Here is a 16,009-nt window from a genome sequence, read left to right on the forward strand (position 1 = left end):
AGTATGAGTACAAGTTATTGCTGACTGTTCCAAGAATAAAGAAGTCTAAGTGAAATGAGGTTCTTTTTTTAATTAAGCAGGTATTTAGCGGGGTTATTCCTGCTTAATTAAAAGAGAATCTCATCACTTGGGTGAAAATAGCGACAAATTGTTTGTAGAATAGTTTATAACGAAATCAGCCATGCTCCTTAATTAAAGCAGAACCTTCATAGAAATACTGCAAAAATATTTTGGAACACCTAAAAGTGATTCATCAAATATGCTTTTACAGTGAAAAGAAGGAATTTAAACATTATATTTTGGATTCAATCTAATATAAGAACCATTAATAAGATCTCTAGATTTTTGAAATATCTTGATTGGATGCACCGTTGAAGAATATTTTTAACCTTGATGCTCCTTAGATCAAATTTACCAACGGGCTTATTTTTTGTTTTATTTTATGCTTAATTTTCCAGTGGGCTTAATTTTTTTTTAAACTTTTTTTTTGCTTCAATTTTTTTTATCAGTTTATTCCGTGGTAAGGAATATCTCTACCCATTTGGATGGAGCTGCTAATTTTTTTTTTTTTTTTTTTTTTGCTGCTAATTATTTTGCTTGGAAGGCATAGTTCCCGATTTTGGCGGCAATTCACAAGCCAATATATGTACACAGAATTTAAATTTTAAGCATTGGCACTATAAATACCGTTTACATAATTGGTTTAATTTAATAGATTATATCATATTTGGATCTCGTGCGCTGATTATAAAGTCAAAGGTATCATAAGAGTATGAATATATATTTACCTCTATATGGCTTAAATTGCCTGCATCAAGATCAAATAATTAGGTGGAATGCACGTTTCATATCTCTGTTTCTCCCAAGAATGGTCAATATGTACTTATGAACAATGTGAAATTTGTCTAAAGTGTCATATACACACCTTTTCAAAAAATTTCTAGTACTTCTTTTTGACTTGCCCTCATTAGTTCGCCATCTATCATGTACATTAAATTAGTTCCTTGTATTTTTGTATTCTCCAATTATTTGATAATGTTTTTTTTAAAACAAAAAATGTACTCAAAATTACTTTTTGCTAAATGGGGTAGCAGATATCCAAATAAAAATTGTTTCAAAAAGTTTTAAAAAGACGTTTCCACATAATTATCTTAGAAAGTTCTCAAGCAGCTGTCCAGCGTTGCTGATTCATGTATATATTCCTCTACACTAAGCATATTGTCGTTGAAAAAAATATACTAACAAAAAGTTATTATCATGATCGAACAGTACTACTACTTAGTTATATATATGATGCGCTCATGTAATTTCATGTTAAATTAGAACATGATACGAAGACCTTCAGGAGCTTTAGGGGATTCTAATACTAAACATCGAATACCCTTCCAAATATAGTTATAGTAACATCTGGAGGTTCCATCCATGACAAACCAATTTGGCTTTGGCTATGGAATTTATCACATCTATTTTCCTTTTTCTTGTCCCATTTTCTGATGATGAGGTGCATGAAGAAGACGATGGCTCGGGTGAGCGCCTACGGCTACGCCGCGCTGTTACTCTAGCCGGCTTAGGCATGTTAGATCCAATTAAGTGAGGAAAATTGAGCCGAGCTCTCGAGCCGCGGATTTTGAAAGCGGCTTGATCATACGCCAATGCTGCATCCTCTGGGGTCTCATAAGTTCCTAGCCATAATCTCGCGCCTCTTCTCTCCGGGTCCCTTATCTCCGCCGAAAACGTCCCCCATGGCCGCCGTTTAACTCCTATGTACCGTCTCCAATCTTGCGTCGCGTTTTTCTCACGCGCCACTACATGCCCCTTTGTTTCCTCCTCGGACTCGGACTTCTCTTCGAGATGTGGTATTATTTCCTCAAAGTTTTCATCCCAAAGAGAGGTATCCAAGCTACTTTCTGCAGAAGGGGAGCTGCCAAAACTTGAGCTAGGACTATTAGGCAATGCGTTACTTGAACTCATCGTCGAAAAAAATCCAGAAAAATCGGAATCATAGTTGAGAAGATGGTTTTCTATTGATTCAAGGAAATCAAGCTCAGAGAAAGAGAAGGTTGCATTAGCTGGGTTCATTTTCTTTTCTATAGATATTTGGATGAGTGGTTTCTTTCACTTTCACTTACTAGGGTTTTATTAATTCTGGATGAATAGAATTGTTGATATCCTACGTCTATTTATATGCTTGGCCTATGATTGTAGCTCTAGTCCCTACCTTTATTTATTTTTTTCCAGGAATTTCTGTGAAGGTGCCATTTTAAGCACATTTATGTTATGCATTTTAGTTTTTATTATCTTAACATTTGACGAGGAATAAAATAATGTACTTATCTTCAATTTTAAGAAATGATATATTCCTCTTTGAAAAATGTTTGCCACGACAAAGTCACGTTCATTTCTTAAAATTTCAGAATTACTTGAGATCAGTTAATTTATAACGGAAATAATTTTCTTGAAGGGCAAGCCTAGCATATGTATAGTACTTCTTTCTTTTTTACTTTTGGTTTAATTGATTGCATTTGCTCTCAAATATAAGAAAGATTCTATATTCTATTTTAAGAAAGAAAGGTCCATTAGATTTTCAGAAAGGTGTAAATATAATTGAAAATCCCTTCGCCTCTAGCAAATTTGGCTCGCCAGAAATAGTAACTATTTTAATAACAAGAGAGAGCCTATTCCCTAGAAGAATGCTATAGCTAAAGTAGTAGAGTTCATACATGTGGCAGGTGGATGCCCGGCAAAAGCACCAGATCTTGGAATAGGAGTCAAATGGCATCCACCAAGGAGGCCTTATTATAAACTCAACACAAATGGTGCAACTTACCAAAAAGAAAGAATGGGAGGTATAGGAGGACTAATTAGGAACATCAATGGGGACTGAGTAATGGGGTTCTTGGGGAAAATTAACTGCATTACTACAATCCATTCGGAGCGAACAACTTTTATGCAGGGGATAAAGATGGCAGTACAATCTCCTCCCCAGGGAAGTTAACTTAGATTCAGCAGAAGTAATTCATTGCAATAACAAAGGTCATCTGATTTATGATGCTATGGTCCGTGAATATAGGTCACTCCTAGTAGCTCTGGGCATGCACCATGTCTACAGAGAGGCAAATAGGGTGGCGGACAAGCTAGCAAAGAAAGTAACGAAGCAGGCAGGAACAAGAATCAACTTTTTGATAGTTCCTCCAGTGTTTGTCAAGGAAATATTACCGGTAGAATACACCCCAAGAACTATTTTTGAAAGAAAGATAAAGATTGTACTATTTCTAACGTAGTAATCGACTATTCTTAGTTTGTGGATAGTGTACCAACAGATACTTGTAACAAACATCTAACTAGCTTAATATAATATCATGCAAAAAAAAGAAAAAAAGAAATGGAGGTATGGCTACAGCCTGGGCTCCTGGCTACTGCTCTCTTTTACTGCTCAAGTTTTGTTTAAGATGTAATTAATGCTTAAATATAATATTACTTTGTTGACAAGGTGGACATAATCTTATAGATCTTTGTTGCACATGGCTTGCGAGAAGATCTCCAAACTCCAGTCTTATCAACAGATAAAGAATTGAACTGTATCCCATGTGTGTTTGGTACAATATGTTTACCTATTTTTATAACCAATCAAACGCTTGTAAATGATCCAGAAAATGCTTTTACGATGCAAAGCAATCCGCAGAATACATTTTTTGAGGAAAATGTTTTTCACCCGACAAAATGCACAAGGAAAACGATGTTTTTGCACTATTTTCTATTATCGGACTTATTTTAGTTCCGAATGTAGATGAATTGCAATTGATTTCTCCTTTTTATTTTAACTAGTTTCTGCGCGTCTGCTTATTAGCCATGAATATAAACTATTTTTAAATAAAGTAAATATCACTAAAAATATATGTGACTTATAAAATAAAAATTAAAGAGAAAATTGAAGTCCTCGAAAATAAGAGTGATGACATATGTTGATATTATTGGTCAGGACAAAATTTAATTTTTTAGAGACAGTCTTCCAAAACACGGAAAAAATTATGAGGAGTTGACTGGCTTAGCAACATCTTCACAGGTAAAATTTAGAAGGCATAACCAAAAAATTTCTTCGACATAATTTGTTTAACGTGGAACTTTCATGTTCCTAGTCAAATTAAATATCATAAAAATATTTGAAGATGATACACAAATTTACAAAGAAATACATCTTCTTACTAAGAGTGCATTAGAAAACAAAGCAAAAATACAGTATGAAAGAGTTAGTAAGATCTTAAAATTTGGATCCGACATCGAAAAATATCTATACTATTGAACAAAGTAAAAGCAAACAATTAGACAGAGTTCCCTAAAAAAACCAAAGATTATATACTCTACTTAATCTACAAAATATATCTAAAATTAAGAGTCTAACGAAATAACAAAGTTCTAAACAGAGAATGATCAATTGACTTTAGTAAATGGAAAAACATGTTGTAAGTAAGGCACAAAAATGATCAAAACATTGTTCATGTCCACGTCAAACAAATTATATCGATTTTTTTTTTTTGGTTATGGCTTCTAAACTCTACCTGTGAAGATGTTACTAAGCCAGTGAACTTCTCATAATCTCTTCCGTGTTTTGGAAGAATGTCTCTAAAAACCCACTATCTACACCATATATTGAATCGTATGTTCTTGTATTCCACTGTCTACACCATAAACCCAGTGGTAGAAATTGTTATGACAATCTCTCCTAGCTTGATTTTGTACTGTATGATAGTCTTACACTCTTACCAGTAACCTACTATTAGAATATGCATCTCCTTCTTGGCAAATTATCAATTGACTGAAAAGCTTAATTAGTTAACAACAGTTTTTAATTTTCAAACGTATGATGAAAAGCCGATCAACTTGATCTTTAAGAAGAGGTAGGGTGACAAATTATGATTCCAGACCCTTTGGAATTGAAAGATAACATGAAGCTAACCCGACGTTGTCGTTCAAGTTCTTGAACTTGACGTTTCAATTCGAGTATTTATTAAATCTAGCACCCTTTATCATGCTCGTTCAAAGCATGTAGGATAACATTTGAAATTACATTTTTTTTGTACATAAATGTGGAATAGTTAATTTGATTGTAAGGATAAAATCGTCACTCAACTATTGTTGGGTAAATTTGTAAATTAACTTTCACCCTAAAAGGCTTCCCACTTATAATATAATATTAGTTTCTCGCCGCATGCGTTGCATGTGTATGTCAAGTTATATAATATACGTTTTTGTAAAATAATTTAATATAAATATTTTGAAATAAAGCTTTGAGTAAATAGTTATATGTGAGAATAAATACAAGTTTCTGATAATAATTAATGTGAATCATTATCGTGTATGGCAAGTTATGTAGTCCATGCTTTTGTAAAATAATACAATATAAATATTATTAAAAGTTTTGAGTAAATAATTATACGTGAAAGAATAAGTATAAGTTTCTGATAACGATTAATGTGAATCATCGTATAATGATATTTTGTCGAGGTTAAAATGATTGGATATCATCTAATCCTACAAAAATAAACAATCAAAGTTTAGTTGTTTCTTCTCATGATCCCAAATAATATCCAAATGAAAGTTTTATTCATTCTCGTGATTTACATATATGATTTTCCAAATAAAATTGCTTCATATCATCCCACAAGTTAAAGTAAACTTCCACATATATAATTTTTATGCATGTAACCATAATATGTTACGTTATTAGTGGATCTCATTGTAGCAATAAAATAACAAAGTTAACTATAGCATTAACTAATGCCATTCCTAAACACAACAAATATGCATTTAACGTTTATTACAAGAGTTGTCATTATCCAAACATTTATGAAAATAAGTTTCTCAACATTAAAAAAGGTAAAGGAAGATAAATAAGTAGAGAAGAAATAGAACTTGATTTTTGTACCATTTTTTTTGTTCACCTTGAATTTTAATTTTTTCTTGGCTGCACCATTTGTCACGTTGATTTGGGGACAAAGAGATCAAAATCTTATTTTTTGTTGCTTCTCACAGTCAATTGTTGTTTCGCTGCTTGTGTTGTGACAAATTTAGATAAACCTCCACGACTTTTCTACTAAAATATTTTGCCCAATCCATAGAAAGTGTCCAGCACATTAGGGTATTCTATTCTTTGTCTTCTACATTTCTGAATTTTTTTCACAGTATAATTTGTGAAGTTTGCGCTTACAATTTTCTGGTTGAAATACTTGATCTTCTCTATAAATGCATCCCTATAATTCATATCCTATAATCCACATTCATCATGCAAGTGACGTAGACCATTAGTTAAATAATGATAACACCCAAAACTTGGCTAATCAACTAAGAGTAGTAACAGTAGGAAACCAAATTATAAATAGGAAACATTTGTTTGTAATGTAACTATTCTGAAGGTCGCATCCCCTTCACATAAATTTGATGCTCTTATTATTAAATAGGGTTAGATTTTTTAAGGGGCATTTCTGCAATTTAACTTTGACTAAGGGCTTCTCACTTTTAATATAGTATAAATAGATAGAAGATGATAATTAGCATCATAATTTGCAGTAGGGTTGATAATTCACCTGCATGTATGTTACTTAAAGAGAAGCTGTATCGACATTAATTATAGGAGTCCTTTAGTTTTTTAGTGTATTATAAAGTTATTTGTTTTTCCACTTGTTAACGATTAGTTTTTTTTTTGGTGGAACGAATTTTTTTTATTCATCTCCAAAACAAATACAACGAAGGGAACAACAAAGGGAATACAATGAAGGAAAAACAGTGAAGTAGCTCCTTCTAGCTTCTACCTATATAAAGACCTGTACATGTATACTTCTATTTATATATATCCTCTATCCATCTTCTATCCTTGCCTTTTTCCGCTTGTTGAATATTTCTGTTTAACCAAAAAATGAAATTTTAGTCAAAGCTAGAATTTAGAAGAACACGAGTTACTGATAATCAAAAGAATGTATAAAAGGAAGTAATTTAGGTAGCAAGAGAGTAATCAAGAGAAAAAAAGTAAACCAAAGTTTATTTCAATAGTGCTTTTTTTTACAATTGATCAGATATCTCCCTTTTATAGATATCTTGGAGATATACGTTTTGCCCAAATCATAATGAGGCTATTATGAGTAATTAAAGACATTGAATGCTACGTTACATAATCATTACATTCAATACAAATTCTCTAACGTATTCCACATTTAATGCCTATTAAATGTCGTATCTGCACTCTTTTCTATTGTCAGATTCATTCCTTTGATTCTCGGACATAAATGACTTAGATAGGTACGGGCGCTGAGTTATTTGAATAACTGCCCGTGCCTCTTCCTCTGCCATTTGATCGTATCTTTGCAACTCGTGCCTCTTGGCTAGTTGTAATTCTTTGACAATTTGACCAGTCTACGTGTCTCGACACGTCACCTTTATATTTAAATACAATTTTTTCCAATACAGATAGTCCCCCCACTTTCCATTTATTCATCAATTGAATATTTGGAAAGTGGATTTCATTAAAAGAAAATTTTTGTCACTATTAATGCTATGACAAAATTGACGCTTCAATTGTCGCTTCCATTTAATGCTCCGTACACGTGTCATTTTTCCATTGGTTCTACAGTTTTGCATCCCTTTTCAAGGCTTTTTTACGACTCTACTATTCACGAAGTGCCAGTTATCATTATTATGGTCCTTCCATTACTGCACTTTTAACTTTGACGATTGCTTATTAATATAAATATAACTTCTTTCCTTGTCTTTTACCACATAAAGCTTATTGAACACTTAATTCCTCAAATCTCAGTTCACTTCTTTCTCACATTATTCTTCTTCGCCATGTCTTCACCAAACCCTAACCCTAGGAGAGTTCCCATTGTTGATACCTTCCCCAATTCCCCCATTAGACATAAAAGAGGAGGTAGGCTTCGTAGCTTAGGGTCTACTCGTGGTGGTAGTTCGTATATACATTCTCCTAGTTCTGGTCCTTCTTCTAGAACTAGAGGTTCCCTTTCTCACAAATCTTCTTCTAGTGGTAAAGAACCTTCTAAACCATTACGTGAGCCTTTAGTAGAGGAGATAGTCCCTACAGAACTATCTTTTTACCATGATAGGGAATCTCTTAAAAATCATGTTTCTGCTTTAGATCGTGGTGATACTTACCCCACTCAAATTACAAAAGTTTTGACTCTTGTAGTTCGCAAAGATTGCCATTGGAGTAATGATTTTCCCATTATTATCCCTAATCCAAATCAGAGAATTACTTCTTACTTGACTGGGTTCTCTTTTGTTATACATACCCTTTTACTTTAGGGTTCAAACCAGTTATTGACCCAGTCATTCTTGAATTTTTCCGTTTCTTTAATGTCTGTTTGGGTCAAATTGGCCCAATCATATGGAGGACTGTTGGATGTTTGAGGCATTTAACCAATATGGCTGACGTTTCCTTTACTTTCCCTCACCTGATTCATCTTTACTCCCCTAGGCTTTTCCGTAATAGCGTTTTTACTCTAGTGGCCAGGAGTAAGAGGGTTTTGGTGAGCCCTGAAGATGACAAGGATCGTGGATGGTATGCCCGGTTTGTTGCTGCCCCCAGTGTTGGCTTAGTGGGTAAGGATAACGTTCCCTTCTATAAGAAGTGGAATTTTGCACGTAAGTCTTTTATCCTTCTCGTGCCTTTTTTTCTTCAATTTTATCAACTTCTCTAATTTTGCCCTTTTTTTAGCAACCATGGGAGTTGTGGAGGATATTCCAAATTTCCGTGATTGGGTAGATAAATTGCTGAAGACCGCACCAATAGATGGTAGGTCTTGGAGAACACTTTCTAACCATTACGGTTGGAAAGTAAAGACTCATGGTAAGAGTTTTTATTTCATCTTTCATGCATATATATATTTTTCTTTATTTCTCTAACTCCCATCCTTCTTTTTATCAGGATTTGCTATTCGAGGAGTTACTGTTGAAGCAGTTGCGACCTCTCGTGTCTCTTCGGGAACCCGTACTCCTTCGGGGACCCGTATATCTTCAGAAAGAGCCCGGGAAATAGTCTTGGGTTCTTCTGCGAAAAGGAAAGCTGTTGAAAGAGGAAAATTCTGAAGAAGAGGAAGATGGGGGCTCCCTGGTGATGAGGCCACGAGCTAGGAGACGCATCGTCTCTGATGACGAAGCTGAAGTTTCCCCTCGTCTTTCTGTTTCTCTTACCGAACCTTTGAAACCCCAGTAATAATTCTTGACGATGACATCACTCCTTATGATACCCGTGAGTCTATTGATCAACTTTTCATCATTGGTTTTGGTAGTGGAAGTTTAGGGCCTATTTTAGATGAAATACCCTTATCTTCTTTTTCAACTCCCGTGCCTGTGATTCCTTCCTTACCAGCCCCAGCTATTTCTGTTCCTTCTTCTACTGTTTTCACTTCTTCTACCGCTCCTCCTTTGACTATTCCCCTTCCTATCGTTCATCATACGAAAGTGGGCTCTTCAAGTAGAAGTGTCGCTATGAGGAGGGTAACTATTGAAGTTCCTGCTGATAGCAGCCTTTTGAGGAAGTCAGGTCTGGCAGATGTATGGCTGGAGCCTTTAATTGACCCAATTGAAAAAGCAAAGCTGGAGAGCCATAGTTCCCTGACTCTAATGAATGAGATCGTGCATGCCACTTTGAAGGTATTTTCCTTCTCTCCCTTCTTTACTTTGTAAATTTTTTTTTATCTTTGGGATTCTTATTTCCCTTCCTTTTTTTAGGCCAATTTTATCGGCACAAAAATGATAAACAAAATCCCCCTCTTAGAGAAGGTAGCATGTGATTCAGAGAAGATAGCACGTGATTCTCAGTTGGAGGCGATCAATTGGAAGGAACAATTTGAGAGTGCACAAATTGATATGGAAGATTTACAAGAGAGCAAGAATACCTTAGAGCAGCAGGTGTGGACTTTAACTTCAGAGCTAGCGGTTGTAAAAGCTTCCTCAAGCCAAGCAGAAAAAGAAAAAGAACGTCTCGAATCCTCCTTCTCAGAGCAACTATCTAAGGCCAGTAAAGAGAACAGAGAGTTGAAGGCTCTTTTGAGTCAAAAGAAGTTTACGCTGGGGAGCTCGTGCAAAGCTTAACTCAAGCACAAGAAGACCTTCGAGTCTCTGCTGATAAGGTGCATTCCTTAGAGAGCTCCCATGCCTCTCTTCAAGCTTCTTATAACTCCGCCTTGGCTGAAAATAAAGAGATAAAGAATGAGATTGCTGATTGGGAAAAGGATTATGAGATCCTTAAAGAAAAATCTGATGTTGAGGTAAGTTGGGCATTTTTGAATTCACGTCGTGATACCCTAATTGAAGCTGACCAAGAAAACTTCAACCTGGAGTCGGAGTTAGCTAAGATCAATGAAACCATTGAAAAAGCTCAGCAAACTCAGGACTTCCCTTATCCCGTGGTTGAAGCTCCCGTGAATGTTGAAGCTGATACGGGTATCCCAACTCTTTCAAGCCCAATCGAGCCTGTTGCTGCAAGCCAAGTTGAAACCGCATCTATTGATGCACCTGCCCAAATTGAGCCCACTGCTATTGATGCTCCTTCTTCAGTTCCACAAACTTCTCAGTGACCAGTTTTAATCATTTGAATGATTTTGTTTTTGTTTTTATTTTGGAAAATTGTAATCAAACCCTTAGCTTCATTTGAGGGATGGTTTTGAAAATGCAAGTCCCCAAGTTTTTTATGGGGCAATTTGTATAAACAATTTCATAGTTTTATGACTAAGTTCGTACTTAGTCTTCAGTTTTTAAGTATTAAGAAGTTTTTCATGTTATTATCTTAAACTTCTGTCTGCTTTATTCTTGCCTTTATTTTTAAGGACTTATAGAATAATTTGCATTTTTGTTCTTCGAAAATGCTTCTGTTAATCTCATGACTAACTAATTTAAACATGAGTTTTATAAAAGAGGGCTCTTTTATATTTCGACACTTAATGAAGAAGACGTCTCAACTTCATAATGGTGTTATCATACAATAAAAGAAATAGGAACAGACATGTTTCTTTGAAATAACCTTGACAAGTTTTGAATAATACTTTACATGTATTTGAATTACATCTATAACTTTCTCATAACTGTTTTTCTGGTAACAGAGTTTTACAAAAGAAGAATAATAGACACGGGTTTTTTTTCTTATAACCCTACAAAAGAAGAATAATAGACATTGGTTTCTCAGCTCCATAAACCAATGAAAATGGTGGTTCTTCTGTACTTGTTTTTGCAGTTGTGCGATATGCCCATAAAACTCCAGGTAACACTTCAGGCCAGTTACCTATTGATTCCTCTAATCGTTTCTTTAAATTATTGATAATAACCTTGTTTGTTGATTCTACTTGTCCAATACCCACGGGGTGATAAGGTGTAGACATATCCTTTTAATTTTCCAACTTTGAAAGAATTCCGTGATTTGAGCTCCAATAAATTAAGGGCCATTATCACACACGATCTCATTTGGTACACCGAACCGGCATATGATATTCCGCCAAATAAAATCTTTGACTTCCTTTTCTCGCACCTGTTTAAATGCTCCTGCCTCTACCCATTTAGCAAAATAATCAGTGAGTACGAGCATAAACTTTACCTGTCCTTTTGCTTGTGTTAGCGGACCCACGATATCCATTGGCCATGGCGCAATGACCGAATGTAATAACTCCGCAGGTCTATGCATATTGTTACCGTACCTTTGACATTTATCACATTTGGCCATGAAACTTTATGCTTCTTCTTCCATTTTAGGCCAGTAATAACCTGCCCTAATTAAGGTTCTTACCAATGACCTTCCTCCTACGTGATTCCCGCAATGTCCCTCGTGTATTTCTTTCATTACGTACTCCGTTTGCAAAGGTCCGAGGCATCTTGCTAAGGGACCACCGAACATTTTACGATATAAATTGCCTTGCTTTAAGCAGTACCGAGCATCCTTCTTTCGAAGCGCATGAGCATTTTTCTTATCATCAGGGACGATACCATACTGCAAAAAAGCAACAATCTCATTCCTCCAATCCCAAGTTAAATTATTAAAATTTACCTCATTCTTATCAGGATCGAGAACTGAATGAAATAAATGTATAACTAAGGTGTTTGCATCACTTGCCACATCAGCTGCAGATGCGAGATTAGCTAGGGTGTCCACTTTAATATTTTCATCCCTTGGTATTTGTATAACTTTCCTGGTTTGAAATTGCTTTATCAATTCCCGTACCTTTTCTAAGTATTGTTGTATCCTTGTTTCCCAAGTTGTATAAGTCCCCAGCATTTGATTAACCACGAGTTGCGAATCATTCTTGATTATAATCTGATTTATGCCAAGCTCTCGTGCCAATTCTAGACCTACAATCACAGCCTCATACTCCACTTCATTGTTAGTTATGGAATGACATTTAATAGCTTGTCGAATGTTTTCACCCGTAGGTGGTACCAAGACAATCCCTAAACCTGCACCTTTTACATTAGATGAGCCATCAGTGAATAAAGTCCAAGTTCCCGGGTTAGCTCCATTGAATACCTGTAATTCTTTTTCTGCTTTTAATTGCATCCCCTAGCTAAAATCAGCCACGAAATCAGCTAACACTTGTGATTTTATAGCAGTTCTAGGTTGGTATGTGATTTCGTATTCACTTAACTCTATTGCCCACTTAACTAACCTACCTGATAACTCATGCTTATGTAATATATTACGTAAAAGGTAGGCAGTTACTACAGCGATAGGATAACACTGAAAGTAAGGTCTTAACTTCTAGATGCCATGATTAATGCAAGTGCAAGTTTTTCTAACTGAAGATACCGCGTTTCCGCATCTAACAAAGATTTACCAAAACAACGTTTACTGCAACTTCCGAAACAGCAAGGTAAATGAGTAGTCTTTCCCCAGCCTTTGGTTTTGCCAGCAAAGGTGGATTTGATAAGTACATTTTCAAATTCCTGAGTGCCTGTTGACATTCCTCATTCCATTCAAAATGATCCTGCTTCTTAAGGGTTGAGAAGAATTTAAAACACTTCTCTGATGATTTAGAAATGAATCTTCCCAAGGCTGCAATTCTCCCTGTTAATCTTTGAACTTCTTTCTTGTTTGAAAGTATATCAGGGATTTTTTCAATGGCCTTAATCTATGCACGATTCACTTCAATACCACAGTTAGAAACAAGAAAACCCAAAAACTTACCTGATGCAATGCTAAATGCACATTTTTCGGGATTTAACTTCATATTAAATTTGAAAATTAAAAATGTATCAGATAAGTGTGATATGTGACCTTTTGAATACTGAGTTTTAACAAGCATATCATCTATATATACCTCCATAGTCTTTCCTAAATGCTCTTGAAATATTTTGGTAACTAACCTCTGATACGTTGCACCTGCATTCTTTAGACCAAAGGGCATTACTTTATAACAATAAGTCCCCCTGTCTGTTATGAATGAAGTTTTTTATTCATCTCCCGGATCCATTTTAATCTGATTATAACCTGAATATGTATCTAGAAAACTTAATAGTTCGTGACATGCAGTTGCATCAATCAATTGATCTATGTGTGGTAGTGGAAAAGAATCTTTAGGGTAGGCTTTATTAAGATCTGTGTAATCTACACAAACCCGCCACTTACCGTTCTTCTTTGGAACTACAACAGTGTTAGCTAACCAGTTAAGATACTTTACCTCACGAATGGAACCAAATTTTAGCAATATTTGGACTTCTTCTTGAATCACCTGATTCTTGAAAGTTCCTTGCTTTCTTTTCTTTTGCTTGACATGAGGGTATGATGGATCTTCATTTAGTTTATGAGTCATCACCTCCGATGGTATTTCTGTCATGTCAGAGTGGGACCAAGCAAAACAGTCCATGTTAATTTTCAAAAATCTAATTAACTTACCTCTCATACCTTGGCTAAGATTGGCTCCAACATAGACTTTTTTATCAGGCCATTGAGCAAATAGCACGACATGCTCTAATTCCTCTATTGTTGTTTTGATATTTTCATTCTCTTCTAGTTCTTGAATAGTATCAAGCCTTGAGTCTACATCTGTTTGCCCTTGTTCAGTTGAGGTTTGTGTTGTGATATCCTCAACTGCCTTCTGTGATTGCTATTTACCTTTATTTCTCGTGCTTGTATCTGCAACAGAGTTGATAGCCCTGGATGTATGTTGATCTCCACGAATTTGACAGATTCCCCATGGCGATGGAAATTTAATAACTTGATGTAAGGTTGAAGGAACAACATCCATTTCGTGGATCAATGGTCTCCCAAGAATCATGTTGTAAGCCATCTCCATATCTACCACCTAGAACTTTGTATCTTTGACGAATCCTTCAGCGAATGTGGTGAGTGTTACCTCTCCTTTCGTGAGGACACTAGAATTATCAAATCTTCATAGAGTATGCGCCTTTGGTATCACTTTATCTTTAGCTTGCATCTCACGTAATACTCTTAGCAAAATAATGTTCACGGAACTACCTGGATCAATCAAAACTCGTTTCACATTAGTATCATGTACAATTAAAGATATTACCAGTGCATCGTTATGAGGGGTTAATATGCCATATGCATCTGTGTCATTGAATGTAATGTTGTCTTCCTCTAAAACATGCCGCACCCATTTCCCTTGGGTAATTGTTACTTTGGAAATTTTGTTAGCTGCAGTATATGATATACTATTAACATCTTCACCCCCACTTATAACTTTGACAGCTCTTTTGGGAGAAGGTGGTTTTGGAGGCTCCTGCCTGTTCTTCATGTAAGCTTGCTTGCCTTTCTCACTGAACAACTCAATAAGATATCCTTGTTTTAATAAATAATCAACTTCACTTTGTAAAAATCTACAATCTGTTGTTTTATGTCCGTGGTCATTATGAAACTCGCACCAATGGTCAGGGTTGCGCCTGTTTGGATTCGATCTCATTTTCTTTGGCCATCGAACTTTATCTCCCATGCTTCTCAAAACAACTACGAGCTCGGAGGTGCTGATGTTGAAGTTGTAACCACCGAATCTCGCTTTTAAATTTCTATTATCATCTCGTGACTCATAGTTGTTTCGCTCGTTCCTGAATCTTGATGAAGAACCTGATTCTCTGTTTCTTGATCTGTGATCGTACCTTTGATTATCCTGCTTTGACCATGAGTCCTTTCCCGCAGGTCCCATGTAAGGCTCGTACCTGTTTTTACCGGATCTTTTTTCGGTCTCCGCACGTCTTGAACTTACCTTTTCTTCTTTTTGAAATCGTGGAACAGTATCTTCCTCAATCCTCAGCTTCGTGATATACCTGTTATAAACATCATTCCACGTTGTAGCTGGGAATTCTCGAAGGCTTTCCTTGAGTCTCCTCGTAGTTTCCGAGCTTTTTTCATTCAAATTATTTGTGAAAGCTATAGCTGCCCAGTTGTCAGGTACATGTGGCAATGTCATTCTTTCACGTTGAAATCTGTCCATGAATTTTCTAAGCAGTTCTGAGTCCCCTTGCTTAATTTTGAAAATATCCTCCATTCTTTTCTCTACTTTTTGAGCTCCCGAGTGTGCTTTGATGAAAGAATCTGCAAGCTCAGCAAAAAAATTTATAGAATTTTTGGGTAAAAGAGAATACCATGTTAGCGCTCCTTTGGTGAGCGTTTCACCAAATTTTTTGACTAATACTGATTCAATCTCCTGCTTAGTCAAATCATTGCCTTTTACGCCCATTGTGAATGCAGTCACGTGATCTCGTAGGTCTGTTGTTCCATCATATTTTGAAATATCAGGCGTTTTAAACTTTTTTGGAATATGAGGCATTTTGCCTTTACATTCTTCTTTGATTTGTTCAGATACTTTTTATGGTCTAGGGACTGAATTCTGTCATAAGGCTTCATTCCTCCCTTTCCACACATGATAGGTAGTCGCTGCCAAAGCTGCAAATGCAAATTCTCTACTTAGCTTACCTCCCATTTTTCTTGCTACTCTTCTCCATATTCTTCAGTGTTTGTAATATTGACTTTTAGCCACTGTAAAATTGTAGTTATGCATCT

General features: G+C 35.7%; 1 pseudogene; it reads right to left on the reverse strand.

Moving 5' to 3' along the window:
• Window positions 1-1,144: 1,144 nt before the first annotated feature.
• LOC104230738 (ethylene-responsive transcription factor 13-like) lies at window positions 1,145-2,133 on the reverse strand (annotated as a pseudogene).
• Window positions 2,134-16,009: the final 13,876 nt, after the last annotated feature.

This window comes from Nicotiana sylvestris, chromosome 1, assembly GCF_000393655.2.
Source record: "Nicotiana sylvestris chromosome 1, ASM39365v2, whole genome shotgun sequence".
Classification (NCBI taxonomy): Eukaryota; Viridiplantae; Streptophyta; class Magnoliopsida; order Solanales; family Solanaceae; genus Nicotiana; species Nicotiana sylvestris.